This window comes from Protopterus annectens, chromosome 12.part0, assembly GCF_019279795.1.
Source record: "Protopterus annectens isolate FY-2018-M chromosome 12.part0, PAN1.0, whole genome shotgun sequence".
Classification (NCBI taxonomy): Eukaryota; Metazoa; Chordata; order Ceratodontiformes; family Protopteridae; genus Protopterus; species Protopterus annectens.
Genome location: NC_056746.1, coordinates 1,468,474,885 through 1,468,496,461, shown reverse-complemented (window position 1 = coordinate 1,468,496,461; position 21,577 = coordinate 1,468,474,885).

Here is a 21,577-nt window from a genome sequence, read left to right as displayed (position 1 = left end):
CAGATTCTTTTTATTTTTATAACTGTATTTCTGGGTTTCTCCCACTAAATGTTTAATATCATCATCAGCACATAAAATGTTCCAGTCCCTATGGTATATTTATTGTAGTGCCTTAATATTACTGGAAAAGGTAACTGACATCCTCATATGTCTATCGGTACTCCCCAACACTGGTGGTGGGTGATGGTATGCCATCAGAGAAGTAAGGTCTCCCCTCACTACTCCTACAGCCAGAAACTTCCCTTAATGTGCCCTGGAGCTCACTTTCAGCATATCCTCTCTGCAGGAACGTTACTTTCAGCTCATCAAGTTCACCCTCAAACTTGTCTTGATTCACTGTTAGCCTTGATGTTCTAAGTCCTTGTCCTCTAACAATATTCTTAAAAATATGCTGAGGGTGCATACTTGTTCTGTGTAAATAACTACTCCTGTAGCAGTCTTTCCTGTAGAGTTCAGTCTCAAAATATCCAGTAACTTTCTGGATAACCTTCACACCTAAAAAGTCTACTGAGTCGAATGAAAACTTCATCGTAAAGCTGAAAAAACTAGTACATCCATTCAAATATGAAAAGAAGGACGCAAAAGATGATTCATCCCCCTCCCATATGATATAGAGGTCATTTACAAATCTCCTGTAGAACTTCAGATGCCTTCCATGCTCCCTCAGGAGATTTCTTTTTCCCACAAAGCCATGACAATGTTGGCGTAGCCATTGGCACAAAAAGTGCCCATGGCTACGCCATCCAACTGTCTATACAACACACCCTCAAACATGAAAACATTGTTCTCAAGAATTAGCTCCATAAGTAGTGATAGGAATTCAATACATTGTTTCTCATAAAGACCATCTTCTAGCAAATACTGTCTAAAATACTCAACTCCCACCTCATTAAGGATGACCATAAACAAAGATTGTACATCCATAGTAATTAGCAACAACCTATTTGCATTTCTATATGTGTTGGTGAATGAATACATATCTCTCAGGAACTGTTTTGTATCCAGCAGAATATTGCTGCTTCTTCTGAGCATGGGTTTTAAATGTCATACAGTATTAATAGAAAGGGTTTCTGTGGACCATCCCCTCCCTGAAACAATAGATCTCATTGGTGGCAATAATGGATTCTTATGGATCTTAGGGAGACCTTGTATTATTGGAACCACTGGGTTTTTAACAAAAAAATAATTCAATTAATCAATATTAATGATTCGACATTGCAAGCATTCATATAGAGCATTATAAATAGAAACATTGGATCCCTGTAATTGCTGAGAATCAACTTTAGAATAAAACTTAGCATCATCAAGCATATTAAACATAGAGTCTCTATAAAAAGAATAGTCCATAATCACCAACGACCCTCCTTTGTCTGCCGGTCTAATTGAAACTGAACCATCATTACATTAACAGTTCAAAGCTGCCCTTTCTTCTTTATATAGATTATTAAAACATTTGCCAGAATCATTACTATCATGAAGGCTGTATATCTCTCTAATGCAAATTTTCTCAAATGCATCTAGTACTGAATTATTAACAGGAATATACCCACTCATTTTTTTTAAATATTGACATCAGAATGACCACTAGCAGCATCACCAAATTGCATTTTTAACATTAAATTGCATGTAAAGGCTTTTAATTACAAAACAGTGTAAAAAACGTCTCTGTGTGGAAGATTTTCAGTCCATTTATTTCTAGTTAATCACTGTATATTAATCAGATCAGACAATAGTAGTAGAAGTAGCGAACTTAAACTCGTCAAGTCAAAACAAACCAAAACAAAAAATAATAATAGAAAATATATAATTGTGCAGCATTACTAAGTATTTGAATGTAATCCAAGCAAGGCAGGCAGTCTGTTTCCAGTCGAAAATCCTTTATTAAGTACACAGACAAGCGATCCAAGTAAAACAAAAATAGAGTAATAATTTCCTCACAAGCTTTCTAAATATATATATATGTACTTTTTATCAGGCATGGGAGTGGTTTATTGTGCTGTAAAACAAAATGTTATTGGTACACATGTTAAATTCACATCCCTTCCCCCATCAGTATGACAGGTGGGAGACTGGCATAATGGTTAAGGTGTTAACCTTGCAGACACAAGGTGCAGGGTTCAATATTCACATGGGGTAACTGGCTAGGCTTAAAATGGCCCACCAGGGCAATTAGCCTAGTACTAATCTATGAACCTATGAACCTATTCGAGCTGGTCCTGCCCTGCTTATTAGTTGTCATAATAATATATAACCCTTATGTACTTTAAATAAAATTTATAATGATGTGGTACCTCTTATTTAACCAGATCATTAAGCAGATTATTAAGTCTGTGATTTTATCCAAGGCATTATATTACATGGCTGGAAATATATCAACCTTAGTTCATTTGGCAATCAAAAATATATATATAAATATATACATATACATTTTGCATATAAAAATCAATTTCTATTTTTATAACCTATTGTTAACAAAGATCGCTTTCATCCTTCTAGACTTCTTCAGGTCTGTGTACAAGAACACAAAAAAATGTATAAAAATATATATATAATTGTATAATTAGTTAGTATTGTTATTACACATCATTTTGAATAAAGTGGAAAAAAGAACCAGAAAAAAAATAAAAATAAGAAAAAATGTATGTATGATGATGGAAACAAAATATACACTTAAATTACAACTGATTTAAAACGGTATTTAAAACCAACTGGTAGAATAAAATAAAATAAAATAAAATACAATTAGTCATGTAAACAATGTGGCAATTTTTTAAGTTCCAGTGCACTTTTAATTGAACAGTAGTAGTTTAGTCCAGGCAACCTAAAAGAGTTCAGCTTTAATTGCCACATGAGTTCATGTTTCTCCAGAATATTTGGGATGTCTCCTTCAAGATCACCCATGTCTATGTGATCCAGGATCTGGAACTTAAAACCTGTGTGTCTTTTATGAAGAGAAAGGTGTTTGGCTAGTGCATTATTTTTATATCCAGAACAGATTTCTGACAGATGACATGAAATCCTACGCTTGAGTTTATTTACAGTCTTGCCCACATAGAATGCATCACATTCATTGCACTGTGCCCTGTAAATTACTTTTGTAGTATTACAGTCACCCCCTGCACTGGTTTTAATGATTTTCTTTAAATAAGGGCAATAAAAACTATAACCTTGCTGTATAAATATACAAAATGTACAATTAGTTCCACATCTTTTAGTGTTTTTCTCATATGGTCTAGGTTTAAATTCAACAAAACTTCTAATGTTCCTGGCCTTCCTATAAACAAATGATGGGGCTTCACCTAAGATGTTAATCAGAAAGGGGTTTCCTGTGACAATGTCCCAGTTTTCTTCAATAATATTTTTGATACTGTGATAATCCAAAGTGTATGTCAGGATACAGCTATTTTTGCATTTGTTATTCTCTGTGGAATTACTTAACATTTTTCTACTGAGGAGGTTGAGTGAAGGTGCTTCAGTCCTTTTCATTTCTATAATGGGTTCCAGGTATATTTTGTTTCCATCATCATACGTATATTTTTCTTATTTTTATTTTTTTTCTGGTTCTTTTTTCCACGTTATTCAAAATGATGCGTAATAACAATACTAACTAATTATACAATTATACATATATTTTTATACATTGTTTTTTAGGGTTCTTGTACACAGACCTGAAGAAGTCTAGAAGGATGAAAGCGATCTTTGTTAACAATAGGTTATGAAAATAGAAATAGATTTTTATATGCAAAATGTATATGTATATATTTATATATTTTTTTGATTGCCATATGTACTAAGGCTGATATATTTCCAGCCATGTAGTATAATGTCTTGGATAAAATCACAGACTTAATAATCTGGTTAAATAAGAGGTACCACATCATTATAAATTTTATTTAAAGTACATAAGGGTTATATATTATTATGACAGCTACTAAACAGGGCAGGACCAGCTCAAATGTCACACTGATGGGGGAAGGGATGTGAATTTAACATGTGCACCAATAACCCTTTGTTATACAGCACAATAAACCACTCCCATGCCTGATAAAAAGAATATATATATTTAGAAAGCTTGGGAGGAAATTATTACTCTATTTTTGTTTTACTTGGATCGCTTGTCTGTGTACTTAATAAAGGATTTTCGACTGGAAACAGACTGCCTGCCTTGCTTGGATTACGTTCGAATACTTAGTAATGCTGTACAATTATATATTTTCTATTATTATTTTTTGTTTTGGTTTGTTTTGACTTGAATTTAAGTTCGCTAGTTCTACTACTATTGTCTGATCTGATTAGTATATAGTGATTAACTAGAAATATATGGACTGAAAATCTTCCACACAGAGAAGTTTCTTACACTGTTTTGTTTTTGGACCCACTACACTTTAGTGGGTTGTTTTGAGACTTCGGGGATACCATGGAAATTACTTTTTTAAAGGCTTTTAATTCTAACACATTATCAGTCACTGTAATTTTGTTGGCTGGAATAAACAACATACCTTTATCCAATACCTTACTTTCAATTTCAGTAAGTGTGTGAGGTTGGCTAGGATTATTACTAGGGAAGAGGAATTTAATAAAGAGTATGATACATTGTTTAATATGTTTAAAGTGAGGAGATATCCTGAGAATTTTTTATTAAACATCTTTAATGAGGTGAGGGTGAAAAGAGAAGTAGGACATTTTGTCCCTCTTTTAGGTACAGGTTGCAGTACTCCAGTAGCCTTAAGCTATATACAAGATCAATACACAGCATTTAACAGGTCTATGGTTATTATATTTAACTTTAATTTTTATGAGCTTAGGTTAATAGTTGAATCTAATTGGAACATTTTTGGGATGGGTCTGGAATATGTGAAATATGTGGGTATAAAAACATTGGTTTATAAGAAGGATGTGTGTTTTAAGACACTACTTGAGAGGCCTTTGGAAGTGGAAGGGCCTGGTAAAATGGTGAAGTGTGGCCACTCTTCACAGTGTCCTTATATCCTTGAATGTTGAGAAATGATTGTGGAAGGATATGGAACAATTAAACTTCATTGTAGGTCTTATTGTGGGAGGAAAATGATGGTATATTTAGCCCGGTGTTTATGTTGTCCTGCATTCTATATAGGTAAAACTAAATTAAGTTTGCGGAAAAGAGATTACCAACACAACTATGATATTACAAAGAAAGATGAAAGAAATGCTTTATATAAACATCTGGCACAGAATGCCGGACATAGGTTCAGATTTTGTGTTATAGATTGGTCCAGTGGAGGACTTCCTAGAAGTTTTGGAATGTAAATGGCAATTAGAAACTAGAGCCAACTGCTTTCCTGGTATAAATTAATATATTTCCATTTCTAGTGTATTAAAATTAAAGGCTGCTATGTATATCTGAACTTATTTTTATTAATCATGTTTTTATAAAATGCATTAGTATAAACAGAGTTTTTATATTATAGTTGTATATGTGTGTATATATTTGAGTAGGGAAATGGACTGTTGCTTTAATAATTGACAATGTGTTTTAATTGGGCATTTATTAAGGCTGTTTTGTATGTATATAAGTTTGTAGAGGGATGTGGTATTTTATTTTGAAGAAGTCTTGTGTATTGAGTGGATGAAAGCACTAAATAAACTGGTTTCCTTTGGGTTCATCGCCTCACCATCTGTTTTTTTTTTGTGTTTTTACAAGTTTGTGCTTACCTTGATTGGCATAGAAAAGACTTCCTGATTGTGAGGCAGCATTGACAGTCTATCTCATCCACCACCTGGTAGAACTGCACTTGCAGATTTAATAGAGTTGAGATTTTTCTAGATAACAGCATTTCTGTTTTATTGGAAGTCTCGGACTTATAATGAGCATCAATCTCATCCAGTAAATGATCGCCCTCCAGAAGTCAGGTGACTTCACTGGCACCTTTTCCTACCCTTTCCTAAGGATCTCAGGATAATGCTAGGTCTGCCTGATGTAGGTATGACAAACATAAAGTAGAGTAAACAGATCCAAATACTGATTCTAAACATGCACCCAAATTCAATAAAACCTACACAATCTTGTTTTATGGTGTGCATGTTGCTCTGCGATGCTCACATGGTAGCACAGTGTTTTAGATTCAGTAAGCACCGTGTAGAGATGTGCACCTTCAAGCAAATAAGGTAAACACTGTAAAGTATTAATTACAGCATAAGCACATGTATTGTATGCTAATTAACCAATCCAAGATGAAGGAGCTATTCAACAAGCTATAAAGAGCTATGTAGACTCAGTGCTGGTTTTCCCTGTAAATTCTAAAACATATTGGAATACAGCCATGGAAAGAAGTCTACATGGAAAGCATGTTAGGGGCTGCTGCTGCTTTAATTCAAGTACAACTGGCTGAAGTTTATGCTGCTGCCAACAGACCTTAGCCAAGAAGGAGAAGAGTTTTCAGGCTTAACTTTTCACAACTTACATGCTGTCAGAATTGTAGAGCGCAACAGGTGGATAGAGACAAACTACAGGAACCCAACACCCTCTTTTATCCTCAACTTAGTGCAAGGGCCAACCCAGAGAAACCCATTCCAGTGGAGACAAAGGTATAATCGTAGCTACAGGTACATTTCAGAGACCAACATGGGACATGCTGGGGGTGTCAGAGGCATCACCATTCAGGATCCTCCATCAATTCATGAATGCTATGCTCCAACATGCCAGTGACCACATATATTTCCCCCCATACTCCTGATGAGATAAATATGCAGGGGTTCTACTGTATAGCACATTACTCTAAAGTATTGGGTGCCATAGATTGTACACGTATAAAAAGTAAGGCACCATCCAGGGAACAGGTTAGGCTCTACATAAACAGAAAGGGTGTCCACTCTATTAACTGCCAAGTTGTGTGTAATGCCAAGGAAATCATCTTGAATGTGTGTGCTGGAAACCCTGGCAGTTACCACAACTTACATATCTGGCACACATCTCAACTGTATATGTAAATGTTCTATAGGGGGATATTCCATATGTCATTTACTGGGGATGGAGGTTATGCACTGGAACTGTGGCAGATGACACCCATAAAAAATGCATGCACACCCACTGAAGAATGCCAAAATGAGGCACATGCTCAAACCAGAAATATCATAGAGTTTGTGTTTGGGCTGCAGGAGTCATAGTTCCAGTGCCTAGATACATCTGGGAGAGCCCTGCAGTACAATCCATGTACATGTAGTGAAATATTCACAGTATGTGCCATGCTACAAAACATCATTCTGAGAAAACAGCTTTAGCAGGATCGGCAAGGGGAAGGGGCACCCATTCCACCACGAATGGCAAGGTCACCACAGCCACACACAGAGGAGGAGTCAAAGGTTGAACCAGCAGCTGCTGTGGGTGTAGGCAGATGTAGACTTCCTCAATATGCCCTCACATTGGTTAAGAGACAATGCATAGCACTCACTCATCACCTAAGGGCCTAAAACCTTACTCATACACACATACACATATTGATGCCAGGCAACTTTTACAACCTGTAACTCTCCATGTATTGGCTATATACTGCTTGCATCAGATATAGTAAGCCCCGAACAAAAACTATAGCAACTGCTGCATTTACAAGGTAAATTATGAACACGGAGTGTATCATGTAATAATATGAATGAGTGGCATATCCTTGTATTTCATAGCTTGGTACTGTAAGCAATTAAACACTGGGAGATTTGTACAGAAATTACCTTAACATGTAACAGCAGAGACTTGTTTGATGTATATGTGTCCATAATTAAGTAGTAGGCCTCAGGCAGCAAAGATTCACATAGTCATACCTCTCAAAAGTACTGATGATCACTGCATGCCCTCAGTTCAGCACCATATGTTTGTACCGGAAAATCATTAAAGAAAGAAGTTAGAAAGTAATGCTAAACATTGCAGTTTCAGACTTCACAACCCACATAAGATCATTCACAATAAAGTTAGGAAATGTTGATGCTATCAACTGTCTTACTTGTCACAAGTACAATTACCATTTCAACACCACAAATGGATATACTAAGCAGTAAGTCAGATATGCAGCCTGAGCATCAGGCACAAAACTCATGTATCCCTGAATCCAAAAGTTAGGAAACAGGGATATGGCACAGTTATCATCACTTGCACAGGTTATTGTGGGCATGTTCTGGAGGGGGGGCAGGAAGCCTAGGCTGACACAAAAGGTTGGTGAGTGTGTGAAAGCAAGAAAGAGCAGCAGGCAGACCTTTGGATAAACCAAAACAACAATTGTCCAGTGAGTTTTAAACTGTACAGCTGAACTACGTAACTGTTGTGTGTGTCTCTGTAGGGGTCCTCCAGGTAAAATTTGTGTGTGAGTGCTTGCACGAATACAGTCAAGCTTTGTGCTAGCTCTCTGTCTTGGTATGTCAGACAGGTGTGAGCCATGCATGGTAGAGGTGGCACTTCATCGTTGCCATCCCTGACCATGAGAAATGCCTTTGTCAGGAGTTTCACTGACATGCCCATGCCCATGGTCAGATGCACTGCTACCTGTACGTGGCCGATGTCTGCTGGATGAATTTCCTTCACAGGAATGCCAAGGACCATGACCCCATGGCCTGCCACATCAGGGTGTGGATAGCTCACCCACTGATGGAGCAATGGAAGTACTGCCACTATCAGAATATGATCAGGTACAGCCACGTTGGCTAACAGCAGGTGATGTGGCTGACCTACACCCATGAGGATGCCATTCTCCTGTCAGTAGATGTTCCATCACAGACAATGCTCATTCCATGACAGACATTGCTTGTTGCATGACAGACACCCCTTGTTCCAATGTGTCATTGATCCAATCCACTGAATCGGCAACACAGTGAAGGCAGTCACACATGTCTACTACCCTGAGCAATTGTGTGGAGCACATGTGGGAATGTACCTGTGCCTCCATGATGGCCATAATCATACTTCAAGTGGCATGGGAAGAGATACCTACATCAGATGGAGGAGGGGCAGCAGGCCTCCTCTGAGCACCCCTAACAACCCTCCTGCATGGCACCTCACCCACACTTTGGCTATGGCCAGAGTGAACAAGCACTGAAGCCACAGTAACCACACATCTGTGATAAATGGCATCACCCTCCACCTATCCAATATCTGTGAGGTCACTGGAAAGGCAGGCATAGGCCTACTGGCTGTGTCTGAAGAAATTGCAGGGGATGGCTGTATATCAACCTCATTGTCAGATTCAACCTCTGTACCTCCTGACTGTGCCTCTGTTTGGCCACTATCATCATCAGAGTCTGGTGATACACTGACATCATGTGGTAGAGGTCCCACACTTTCACTGTCAGGATCACCTGTGATAAAAAGCAACAAACACAGGAAAGAATTAATATCTACACTACTATACTCCAATATATGCTAATAAACTAACAGTGACACCACTGTTACTAACAATAAAGCAATATACACAACAGTCCTGACATCAACATCACACACTAATATATTTCTTTAAATTGGTCATCAGTACTGACATAAAAATGTTTGGCTTACTATCTGTAGAAGAGATTTTCCTCCGAAAGCCAGATGGTCCTGGAAGAAGTTAAGGAAAAGTCAAGGGCAACATCATCACAATTGACTGTAACACAGGGGTAATACTTTTAACTTTTTATATGTCCATTAACTATACTTTCAACAAAATCTTGGCTGGCAACTCCAACCTAATCTAATCAACCAGAATGTGTTGTTAACTGTATTAATCTTCAACCACCCCCCCTCAAAAAAAATTCTTGTGACACATAAGTAATGTATTGATGGCAATTATTTTACTATATAAAAATATTCAACTGTTCAGGTACCAAAGTCTACCAGGAGGCTCATCCTGGGGCATGCTTAATGTCCCTCACACTGTGGCACCAAAATCCAGTGCCTGCTGTTCTACACTTTCTTAGGAGCTTCCTGGATCCCTGACAGTAGCCAGGAGCTCTTTATTTCTTGTTAGTGGTGGCTCTGTAGCAGGCCCTCTACTAGTAACCATCTGATCATGGCCCACTCCATACCAAAGTCTACCAGGAGGCTCATCCTGGGGCATGCTTAATGTCCCTCACACTGTGGCACCAAAATCCAGTGCCTGCTGTTCTACACTTTCTTAGGAGCTTCCTGGATCCCTGACAGTAGCCAGGAGCTCTTTATTTCTTGTTAGTGGTGGCTCCATAGCAGGCCCTCTACTGGTAACCATCTGATCATGGCCCACTCCATACCAAAGTCTACCAGGAGGCTCATGCTGGGGCATGCTTGATGTCCCTCACACTGTGTCACCAAAATCCAGTGCCTGCTGTTCTACACTTTCTTAGGAGCTTCCTGGATCCCTGACAGTAGCCAGGAGCTCTTTATTTCTTGTTAGTGGTGGCTCCATAGCAGGCCCTCTACTGGTAACCATCTGATCATGGCCCACTGCAGCTGCTCTCCTCCATGCAGATGTGATCATGTCAGTGACCTATGATGCACCTGCTCATACGTCCTGCCAAGGACACCCACAATATTCATATCATCCACAATCTCATGCCAAATTTGCATCCTGTCTGACATGTCTTCCCAACCTCTTTCAGGCAGGAAGGCACCATGTTGCCTAAAGGTATCCAGTGTCACCTGATTGTCAGCATCAGTAAAGGGTGGACTCCAAGGATTGAAACACCTGGGTGGCATACTCATAGGTGTCCTAAAAGACAACAGATGGATAATACGCATAAGAATCACATAACTATAAAATAACTGTTCCCAGATAAAATGGAAAAGGTAGTCTGTCAGTATTACCCACTGGAGAAACATAAAATAGTCTAGAGATGTGCAATATGAATAACAGGCTAGATGCAAAAAAAGAGCCTAACAATATCAACATATCCTTGTTTGTGCCATAACAGTAATGCAGCTTTGCTATCCCCCCAAAAGAACAGGGGAATGACATATTTTGCTAGCAAACCATCCTTGAAATGCTAAAGGAACTGTCCCTGAAACATTTGTACATATTTATCACAGAGGATTTCATTTTCACATATTGGCAATCGTGTATACCTGTGAAATGCATTGACAAACATGCTCATGGCATCCGTACACGTCTGACTAATGCATACAAATAAAAGTGTAAAAACCTCTGCTTCACATTTTTCTTAATTATATTCCAGCATATGCAGAATATAGCTCACAAAATGCAAGCATACCTTCTGAAGTTCAGTAATCCTCTGTGCAGATATATCCCAAAGTAATAGTGTACGTTCAGTCTTCTCAAGTCTCCTCACCATCATTTTGACTAGTTACATGGTTGTCTTTTTATATGGTGTAGAGTCAGGGCTGTTAGTATGGTGAATATGCAAATGCGGTGTGAACTGATTAGAATTCCTGAATCTGAAATACTCGGATCTATGTAGGAGATGCAAATATAGTGTCATCACTCCCTCAGTGTTTGTTTTAAATGGATTGCAACTGTGAATGATTACTAGTTGGGAGAAGGAAAACACAACAGTACTGCAGGCTGCCTTACATCCAATGGTTGTGTCAGGTAAGATCTACAAAGTGTTAGATGTAAAGCTGGAAATGTAAGTAAGCAGCACACAATTCACAGGTTATGTTCAGTAACATCCATCAGGCCCTTCATTTGTTGTCAACTGCAAATTATATTAGTTCCAGTTAATATCCTCACACATTTTAAGGCCAGTGATATAGAATGGCTTACACATTTCATGTCTCAGATGACTAGGTAAATAGCTGAAGAATGATCAACAAACACAGAGAGGTAAGGCAGTACTGTATATTTGCAAGCAATAATCAGAACAGGTTGTGTGATCACTAAATGCACTATGTCCGAATATAAAAATGTACAAATAACAGTTGTTTGGTTTCGTATTACTGTAGATGATGTTGGACTTGGTTGTGTGCAGCATGACTTCAGTTCCTTAATGCAAAGCTGTTTGAGTGGCAAAGAGGAATAAGGCACCCATCCTGTATTCTGAAGGTCCATGTGTGTGAGAGTTCAAATGCAAATCTCCGTAGACATATCTCATACCAACCATTATTTTCTAGTGTGTATGTCTTAGACTGATTTTCCTTATTTCAACTACTTGTTCCTTTTTTGTCTTTTTTCCCTTTTTGGTCTTGTTTATTTATTTATTTATATTTTGGGGGGGGCAGTGTTTGTGTGAAGCAGCGCTTAGCACAATCATGGGAACAGAGAAAATGAATGGCAGGTTTGGCTGTGCTTATCTGGTTTGCGCAAAGCACAGCAGTGTGCAAACTGGACAACTGGTTGACCCAGGAAGCAAACAGGACCCAGGCAGCCAAAAATAGAAGGCAGATACATTCAATTAATTTTATTGAACACAGCACAGACCCACTAAGAGGTGTTGCATGGTGATTAACAGAGAGACCCTAACAATGATTAGTAAATTAGGGAATGTCATGTAACTAGTCCTGTGGCAGCATGTGTAAGTGTAGGGCTAGAGTACAGATAATCCTGACTTCTAGTACAGGGGGTGCAACCTTGCTTTTAGTCTTGTGACATTGTAGTTTATAGCAATAAACTGAAACATAGACAACTATTATTTCAACTTTATTGTGGCAACATGTGTAATTGTAGGAGTACCATAGACATGGCCCTGGCTTCTAATACAGGATATTCCATACACTTTTACTATTGTTCCACTTCCCATTATATTCATTCTCACTTATAACACTTTAGATAGTGGAGCTGATATTAATTATATGCATGAGGGATGAGACCCTATTATTGTGTTATCAGATGTATGACTAAGGGCATACTGTGTATTATATTTCTGTAAGTATAATTCTGCTATCTGTATTTGCAAGGCTTTCACATTTGCATAAGACACATACACAACTGCCTCTATTTCCAATAACCTTGTCAGGTTACACACATACATGTGTAACAGCTCATACTGTTGCCTGTATTTATCTACGATTCCTGACTATATCTGAGCAGCACTTCTTCTGTGGCAAAGATGGAAAATCAACACTGTGGAAGTAAATGGTTTGTTCTTTATGCCTTGGTTTGAATCCCACAGTGTATAAATCAATTTTCTCAGTATATAAAGGTAAAACCAAATGTGTCAGGGCATTGCATTTATGCCCCCAGTGCACATCTGAAAACCTAAAAACCTAAGAGTTACCTTGGAATTTTCAATATATGTTTCCAGGCTACATCAGTAGACACTGCTCAAACTAAGGCCAAGTGTCAGATTAACCTTCCAATTGCAATTAATTTGTTCCTCACTGCTTGGCAGTGATGCTCTCCACTTGCCATCATGCAAATTTCAGCTGTACACCACAAATCTATTAATTACCTTTATTTTTAAAATTAATATTTTTTGTTTGTTCTCTCCACTGTAACTGTTTATGTGCCGCATACCACTGTAAAAACGTCTCTTGTAATTTGTGTGTATACTGATCATGTCTAAATAACTAAATGTGTCTGTAATTTTTCTTTGTGGAGCTTTTCTCCCCGGGCCTCTGCTGAAAAAGGGCCTTTTCGGCTCAGTCAGACACCCCCAGTTAACAAATGTAAAATAAAAATAAAATAAAAAATAAAAAATGTGTTGCTCAGTTGTGTGAAGTCCAGTAAACATGATGAGTGGAATCCTTAAGAAGCAATACATTTAGTATCTTTCTTATAAAATATTCACATGTATATATTTTTGATTGAATATATGCCTTTAAAATTAGATAGTTGGTTGAACTTTAATTGAAATGATATGATTAGATGGCCGTGCTCACATGATTTTAGTTCTATAAAAACTGAAACAGTGAAATAGAATGTATTAAGCACTGAAGAAGGATTTATTTCTGAAAGCTTTGCAATAAAGTATTGGCATTCTTGGAGTTGGATTTTTTTATTAGTGGGGAAGGTGCCAGGTTTAAGGCACAGAGGTGGGGTGTCCAGGAGTCCAGCATATTTATTGGACTTCTAGTAAGGCACCACAGCCACAGGCTACTAGAGGGGGAATATTCTGGCTACCAGTACAAGTCTGAGGCTTGGAACAGTGTAGCCCAAGTGGTATCCAGTGCCACTGGTGTCCCACACACTGGAGAGCAATGCAGGCATCATTTCAATAACCTACAAAGGACGAAGAGGGATAATCTCTACCATTAGTTGGAAGAATTTAGGGCTGTGGACATACTAAAGATGTGGATCAACTAAAGAGCGTACTTTTAAGACTTAGAAAGCTTAATATAGGCAACACTGGTATGCATAATGCTCTTCTCTTTTTTTCTGTTCTTTCCCCAGCTGCCAGAGATCAGGAGTTCAATGTCCAGGACTATGAAACTCGACTGGAGAGATTGAGGGAAGCAATTGATATGTATGTAGCAGAGGAAAAGTGTTAATGTAGTATTAAAAGTTAACAATAGCTATTTTGGTATTTTATAGAGTTTTATCAAATTGGGAATGCATATCCCAGCTGTAAAAGTAAGTATGCATGAATTAGTCTGTTACACAAACCAACTGTAAGAGTCCAATTTTAGACTTTAGTCAGAGAATATGGGCTCAAACAGCCCAACTCACAACTATACAATACTGTTATCTCTTCAATAATATTTATATTAAAATAAAACCTCTATACCAGTGGCACAACTGCCCTGCTATAAAGTGTAATCTAGAAAACTGGAATACCCATATGCTCAGTATATGCCCATTTCAAGGATTACTTGCAGCAATCTGTAGTATAGTGTGTATCTGTTAGGAGTTATACTTAAATGTAAAACATAAGATAACAGAGTTAACAGAGTTGCAAAACTGCAGTAATGCACTGTATGTTACATATGATGGTTCTTATTTATCTCTTTTTTTGTTTCACCCTAACCCTTATCTCTCTTTTTTATTTCCTTTATTTTTATTTTATTTTTCAATTTTTTTTGTTTTATTTTTATTTTATTTTGTTTTAGTTTTTTTAATTTTATTTTATTTTTAATTTTTTTTTATTTTTATTATGTGTTGTCATAATGTTTCCATTATCACATCACTAAATGCTCCACAGCACAATGAGGTAGGCTAGCCTCATTGGATAAGCCTGACCCAATTCCACTGGCTCAAGCACCTATGTCCAGCACAACTGGGAGCTAACCTGGCAGCACTGCCTCTGCTGCTCCTGCACTACCTAAATCCTGAGGTAGTCCTGCCTCGAAGACCAGTTCAGTATTACTCTCTGTGAACAGTGGTGGATGTGGTGATTTTATCATCAGCAGTGAGTTACCAGAGATGATGGGTAGTGTGGCACATCACACCACTGGTGCGATGCACCAGCAGTGAGTTGCCGGGGATGATTGGTAAGGGTGATGCATGCCTACACCTGATGGAGATGCTACTCTCCCTTATGTTCTGTAGGAGGAGGAGAAGACATCAAGAACTCCAGCCACTTATGGAGTAAAGTGACAGAGAGGACAGTCCAGTGGGTGAAGACTCAATTCTCATTGTCTCCAAGCTTGATGGCCATGGGCCCATGTTGTCCCAACCCTCATCCCAATCATGGTGTTCTCCAAACTGTTGTATTTATCACCATCTCTGTCTTTTGTCATGTTTGTCTTGTCTGCCTGCAATTGCTTCCTCACCTATCCATCCTACCTGACCCAGACATACCTACTTCCCTTCCCCAATATTCCTCTGTCTCTCTCTCTCTCTCTTTCACACACACACACACACACACACACACACACACACACACACACACACACACACACACACGTAAAAAATAAAAGGGCAACTGTTCCACAAAATGTATTCATTTATTTATTTATTTTATTTTTATTTTTATTTTTACATTTGTTAACCGGGAGTGTCCAACTGGATATATGTCCATTTTCAGTGGAGGCCCGGGAGAAAAGCTCCAGAGCAGTAAAATCATTAACAAGAGAAAGACATGTTAACCAAAAGGTTCATTAAACAATATACAGAGTACACAATCTTTATACTTCTTATAGAAGTACAGTACATATAAGATAATGAGTTAAAAAAAGTCCCATACCTAGCATTCCATTTCTCATGTGTCCCATTTACACACTTAATTTGGTCCAACTGGCTCTACAACTTGATTGCATTGTTGTGACAGTCCAAATTCAGTTAATATTCTCCACATATTTTCAGTTTACACTGTTAAAGAAATGGATAGCTATGGTTCTTTCCTACCACCCTTTTGCACATTTTTGTACTGCTTTCCCTTTGTTCTTCCCCCTGCTTGCTCTCCATTTCAACACTTTCCTATCTACCCCATTTCCACCACTTTAATTGGGTCAAAAAATAAAATCTCACACAACACACAGAAAAAGCAATAGAGCCCTTTGCCTTTTTGACTCCATGTTTGCTCGGAGGTACACGTTGTGCACCAATGTGCAGCAATAGTGAGAGGTGCCAAACTGCTGTGGTTACCTCCGTGCAATGCCGCTTAACCCCACGGCTCTATGCCAGCACACAGCTACACATGTACAATACAGTATTTATGTCATTGCATTATCAATGTTTATTGAAAAGTATTTAAAAGTATTAGATGCACATGGATTCAAACCCATTATCATCTGGGCTCAAAAAGACATGTATCAATGCATTAACATGTGCTGACACAGAGTTAGTTAAGCAGTAGGTGCATTTCATAGAGTAAATGCTAACTCTCAGACTTTAACAATGCAGCTCGCATTTGCGCACTGCTTAGCTATGGGCAAACATGAATAGTATTGGAAATGTGCACCTCACATGTGCGTACACTTTGCCAACCATCACACAAACTCGCTGCTCACCATGCTATGTAAAACTAAACAATATTATGTATCACTGATGCTTACTGTCCATTTCCTATGATATAAAATTACATGTGGAAACAACAAACTGAAGCCCCTATCTAACAATATGTCACATATTTACAATGCAGCCATATGTTGTCTCCCTCCAAGGTATTTGACACTAACCTAATTCATGTCTCATTGTCCCATCTGGGAATTAAGCCATGCATTACTAGATGGATAGCCAACTGGCTCACTGACAGAACATACTGTCAAAGTTTGGGACTGCAACTCCAACACTAGCCCACTTACCAGTGGAATACCACAGGGATCTGTGCTGGGCACTCAACTGTTTGGAAACTATTTCTCTGAAGCCTGGGCAAAGGTAGATGGCCTGTGATTTCCTAAGTTTGCAGGTGGCTGTTAAATAGATACACTTATATAGAGTTCCCCAATGATGGTAACATATTACAGAAGGGGCTGACATAGACAAATCATTGGTGCCAAACTCACAGACTGAACCTTAAACCAAACAATGCCTCATTGCCCCCTTTGGCAGTGAGGTAGCCCTGCTAATTATGAAATAGCTAGCACCCCTCTAAGCTCAAACACAGTGTTGTGATACTTGGAAACACATGTTGATAGCCTTCTACACTTTAATCACTATGAGTCCATAGTGGTGAGACACAAATTCTGCATTCTGCACCTCATACATATGGACATCACATCCAGGACCAGGAAGGTCATAGCTCTGCTGTACTCTACCCTTAACAGACCACTAATTGAGTACAATGCTTCCTTCTATCAGTACCTCACCAGACACCTGCTGTAATTGGAGAAAATGCAGACGTTTGTGACTGGGATAATCCAGGGCTTCCAAACATGACATACATGGAAAGACTGAAATACCTGTTATTGTACTCATTATCATGCAGGCTACTGAGAGATGACCTATGCCTGGCCTACAGTGTAGTCTCAGACCCTGCCCTCCTGGAAATTCTGGACATCTGCAAATTAAATGGGACAAAAATTACTTGCACCAGAGTTCTCAACCTTGTCTGAGATATAAACAGAACATGCTGGGGAGACAGATACACCCCCCCCCAAAAAAATTGATAGTACTCTGTAAAAGGCTCCAACTGAGTGTGAAGTAGTGCTGCTTAATGACCCTATTCAAGCGCAAGCATGACAACTGGCTGAGTGATTGTAAAGTCACCCCTGGGGTGGCATTTATGCCCCTCATAGACAGGGCCAGTAAGTGCTGCTCACAAAATCAATCTAACAATGACCATCTTGCTATGCTCAATAAGAGTACTTGTATTTTTACAAAGCTAGGCTTGTAAACACCCTAGGGTCATTAGACTGGTAACCTCCTTTGAACCTATGAAGCTATAAACCTATGCAGGTCTCCCATCATCTGCTCTCCCACATGGCCACTATAAGTTGACCTGTACTCTTGTAAAAGTCAGACTTGTGTTGTGGCACATCCATAACGTACTGATGTCTATAGCCTGTGTACTTAGGTAGGTGAGGGTTCTTTTCTCACTGCAGTCAACTGAGTTGTGTGTGTGACTAGATAGAAGAGCAGAAGTGTATATCCTACAGTCACTGCTCCAATGGCATGGATTATTTATTTATGTTATTTTTTTACATTTGTTTACTGGGAAAGTCAGACTGGACAAATACCCATTTTCAGCAGAGGTCTGGGAAGAAAAGCTCCACAGTCAAATTATTTTATATAAAATTATATTATATAAAGAAGCTGATCATTGCTTAGTTACATTTTTAGAAAAAAACAGGATTATACAATGATTATAAAAATTGAGAGAAGCATAATAGCATGATTAACAGGAAAAGCAATATGGTGAGTGCAGTAGACATTAGTTAGAACTCTGTTGCAAGATATTTTAGTAGTGGTTTTAGTATGCTAGCAGTGTTTTCTAATAGTAGGTAAACAATTTTAGTTTTTCTATTATGTTATACAATAAGAAATTTCAGCAACAGTTTTAGAATTAAAAGAAATTGTATTGTGTAGAGAGAAATTGAGAATAGGTATTAACATGGGCCATTGCATGAGCAGAGCCATGTGTTTTGTGAAATGATTTTTTAGTAACTTTTTAAAATTGGAATTGTTTGCTACTGTTCTAATATAATTTGGTAGTGCATTCTACATGTTTGCTACATGGCTAAAGTAAAGTGAATCTCCTCCATTGTTTGTAGTTTTGTTAACTTTTCATAAGGTTCTGTTGGTAGAGCAAAGTGAACGGTTGTTGGCATAGGGTTATATTATGTTCTGAATGGCTAGTGTTTTATGAGGCTGGTGAAGTATTTGTGAGCCATTTTCAGTTGATTATAAGCAAATATTACCCAACCAGGAGAGCTCTTTTAGAATGAGGCAATGGTGAGTCCTATGTGTAGAGTCAGTGGCAAACTTTGCTATCTTGTTATAACATATTTCAAGTTTTTCAAGGTCTGTTTTCCTAAGGTTAGTAAGTATGGGGAGGCACAAAGATTAGAAAGGAAATGGGTTCTAGCAATTGCTATTCTAGTACTATTACTCAGGAATTGTTTATTTCTATATGGGGGTTCAATTTTTTTATGCATCTTCTTGACTGTTTGTGTCATGCGTTAATCAAATCTCGTATTATTATTATTAATTACTACTCCTAGTAGTTTGGATTGTGCATCTGGTATGATTATTATGTTATCAGAAGCAGCAATGAAGAAAGAGAAAAGGGCTCAGAGGCTCTGGTAGGTTAAATGATCATAAGTTTGGTTTTTGCTAGGGTTTAGAATGAGTTGAGCATCAATGATCCAGGATTCAGTTGTGGTAAAGGATCTTTGTATTATGTCTTGGAGCTGTTGTATGTTGGGGCAGGATATAAGTGTTGAATCATCTGCATATTGGATCAGAGTGGCTAGAGAAGTGGCTGAGCTAAGGTTATTGGTAAATAGACTCAGTAAAAGGGGGGCCTAATATAGATCCTCGTGGTATTCGTAATATGACAGGGAGGAGATGGGAGAGGTCTTGCAATCATTTCACAGCATGTTGGCATCCTGTTAGATAGCTTTAGAACCAGTTGATGGCAGAGGGACTAAGGTTTATGTTACTGGGAGTAGACAATAACTTAGGAAGAGATGCAGTATCGAAGGCTTTAGACATGTCTAAGAATACTGTTGAGCCTATATTTCCTACATTTCTGTGATGATTAATGGTGTTGGTAAAGCTCAAGAGGGCTATTGTGGCACTGTGGTTATGTCTAAATTCTTGTTGAGATTTGGCTAATAGGTTGTTTGTTGAGAGATAGTAGAGAATTTGTAAGTGAATGCATTTTTGAAGAATTTTGGATAGTGAGGATAGGATGGCTGTAGTTCTATAATCTGAGAGTTCAGTTGAGGTTCCACCTTTATGTAGATGGATTATGTGTGATTTTTTTCCAGCTCTGTGCTACATATTGCTCAGAGATGAAGCGGTTGTTGAGAATAGAGAGAGGATAAGCAATTTCATCAGCTGTTATCTTGAGGAAATTGGCTGCTAGTTTGCCTGCTGCTATTGTTGTGGGTTTAAGTTTTCTAAGTAAGCTTTGGATACTATAACTAGGGATAGGTTGAAAGGAGAAGGTATTATTGTTATTGTTTGTATTAGCAGGAATAAATGATTGATTGGGAAACTGTTTTTGATGAATTTTAGAATGCTTTCACAAAAATATTTGTTAAATTGTTCTGCAGTGCTAACAAGATTATTTGAAGAGGATGGAGGTGAGGTTGATGTTTGCCCTGGTCTAAGTATCTTATTAACTGCTGACCAAAATGTTTGTGGATGTCTTTGATGTGTCTGTTGTATATTGGTATAATATTTTTTTATCTTGTTTTATTTGGATTTTAGCCTTGTTCCTGAGTTTTTGAAATGCTTGGCGATTTGCACTGGATTTGTTAGTGTACCATAGATTCCAGGCTTTGTCTCTTAGTTTTAGGAGGGTTTTTGTTTCCTTAGTTAGCCATGGAGTGCAGCTTGCTTTGGAATGACTTAGTCTAGGTGGAGTGATGTTATTAAGAATTCTAAGTAATGTTTCATTGAAGTATTCAACAGCTGAATCCAGAGATAGTTTCTTAAGGGGAGTCCAGTTACGCTGTTTGAGTATGGATATTAGTGTATGTGAATTTAATTTTTTTGTATTATGGGATTGGTGGCAATTCATATGTTTCAGGGGATTTGTATGTCTCCTGAGTAGGTAGGTTATATCTGTTATACCATATCTGTGGTCACTGATGCTGTCAGGGAGACAGTCAATGTTGGGAGTGGGATGGTTTACTAGTGAGTATCTAGTTCAGGATAGTGACAGTATTTTGATACTTGCACATGCCTACACATTCATTTCTTGTAAGTCTCCCAGCATCTGCTCTCCCACATGTCCTGCTGATGTCATCCACTATAAGTTGACCTTCACTCGTGTAAAAGTCAGACCTGTACTGTGGTGCTTCTGTTAAGTACTGAGTTCTGTAACCTGTGTATTTAGGTAGGTAGGGATTCTGTTGTCACTGTAGTCAACTGAGTGTGTGCACATGTGCATGTCTAGACAGAAGAGCAGAAGTGTGTATCCTAGAGTTAATGCCCCAATGCTATGTTGTGACAGTTTTTTGATACTTACACATGCCTACACATCCATTTCATGCAGGTGTCACAACATCTGCTCTCCCACACAGCCTGCTGATGTCATCCACTGTAAGATGACCTGCACTCATATAAAAGTCAGACTTGTGCTGTGGCGCTTGCATAAAGTACTGAGTTCTGCAATCTATGTACTTAGTTTGATAGGGGCTCTGTTCTTACTGCAGTCATGTGTG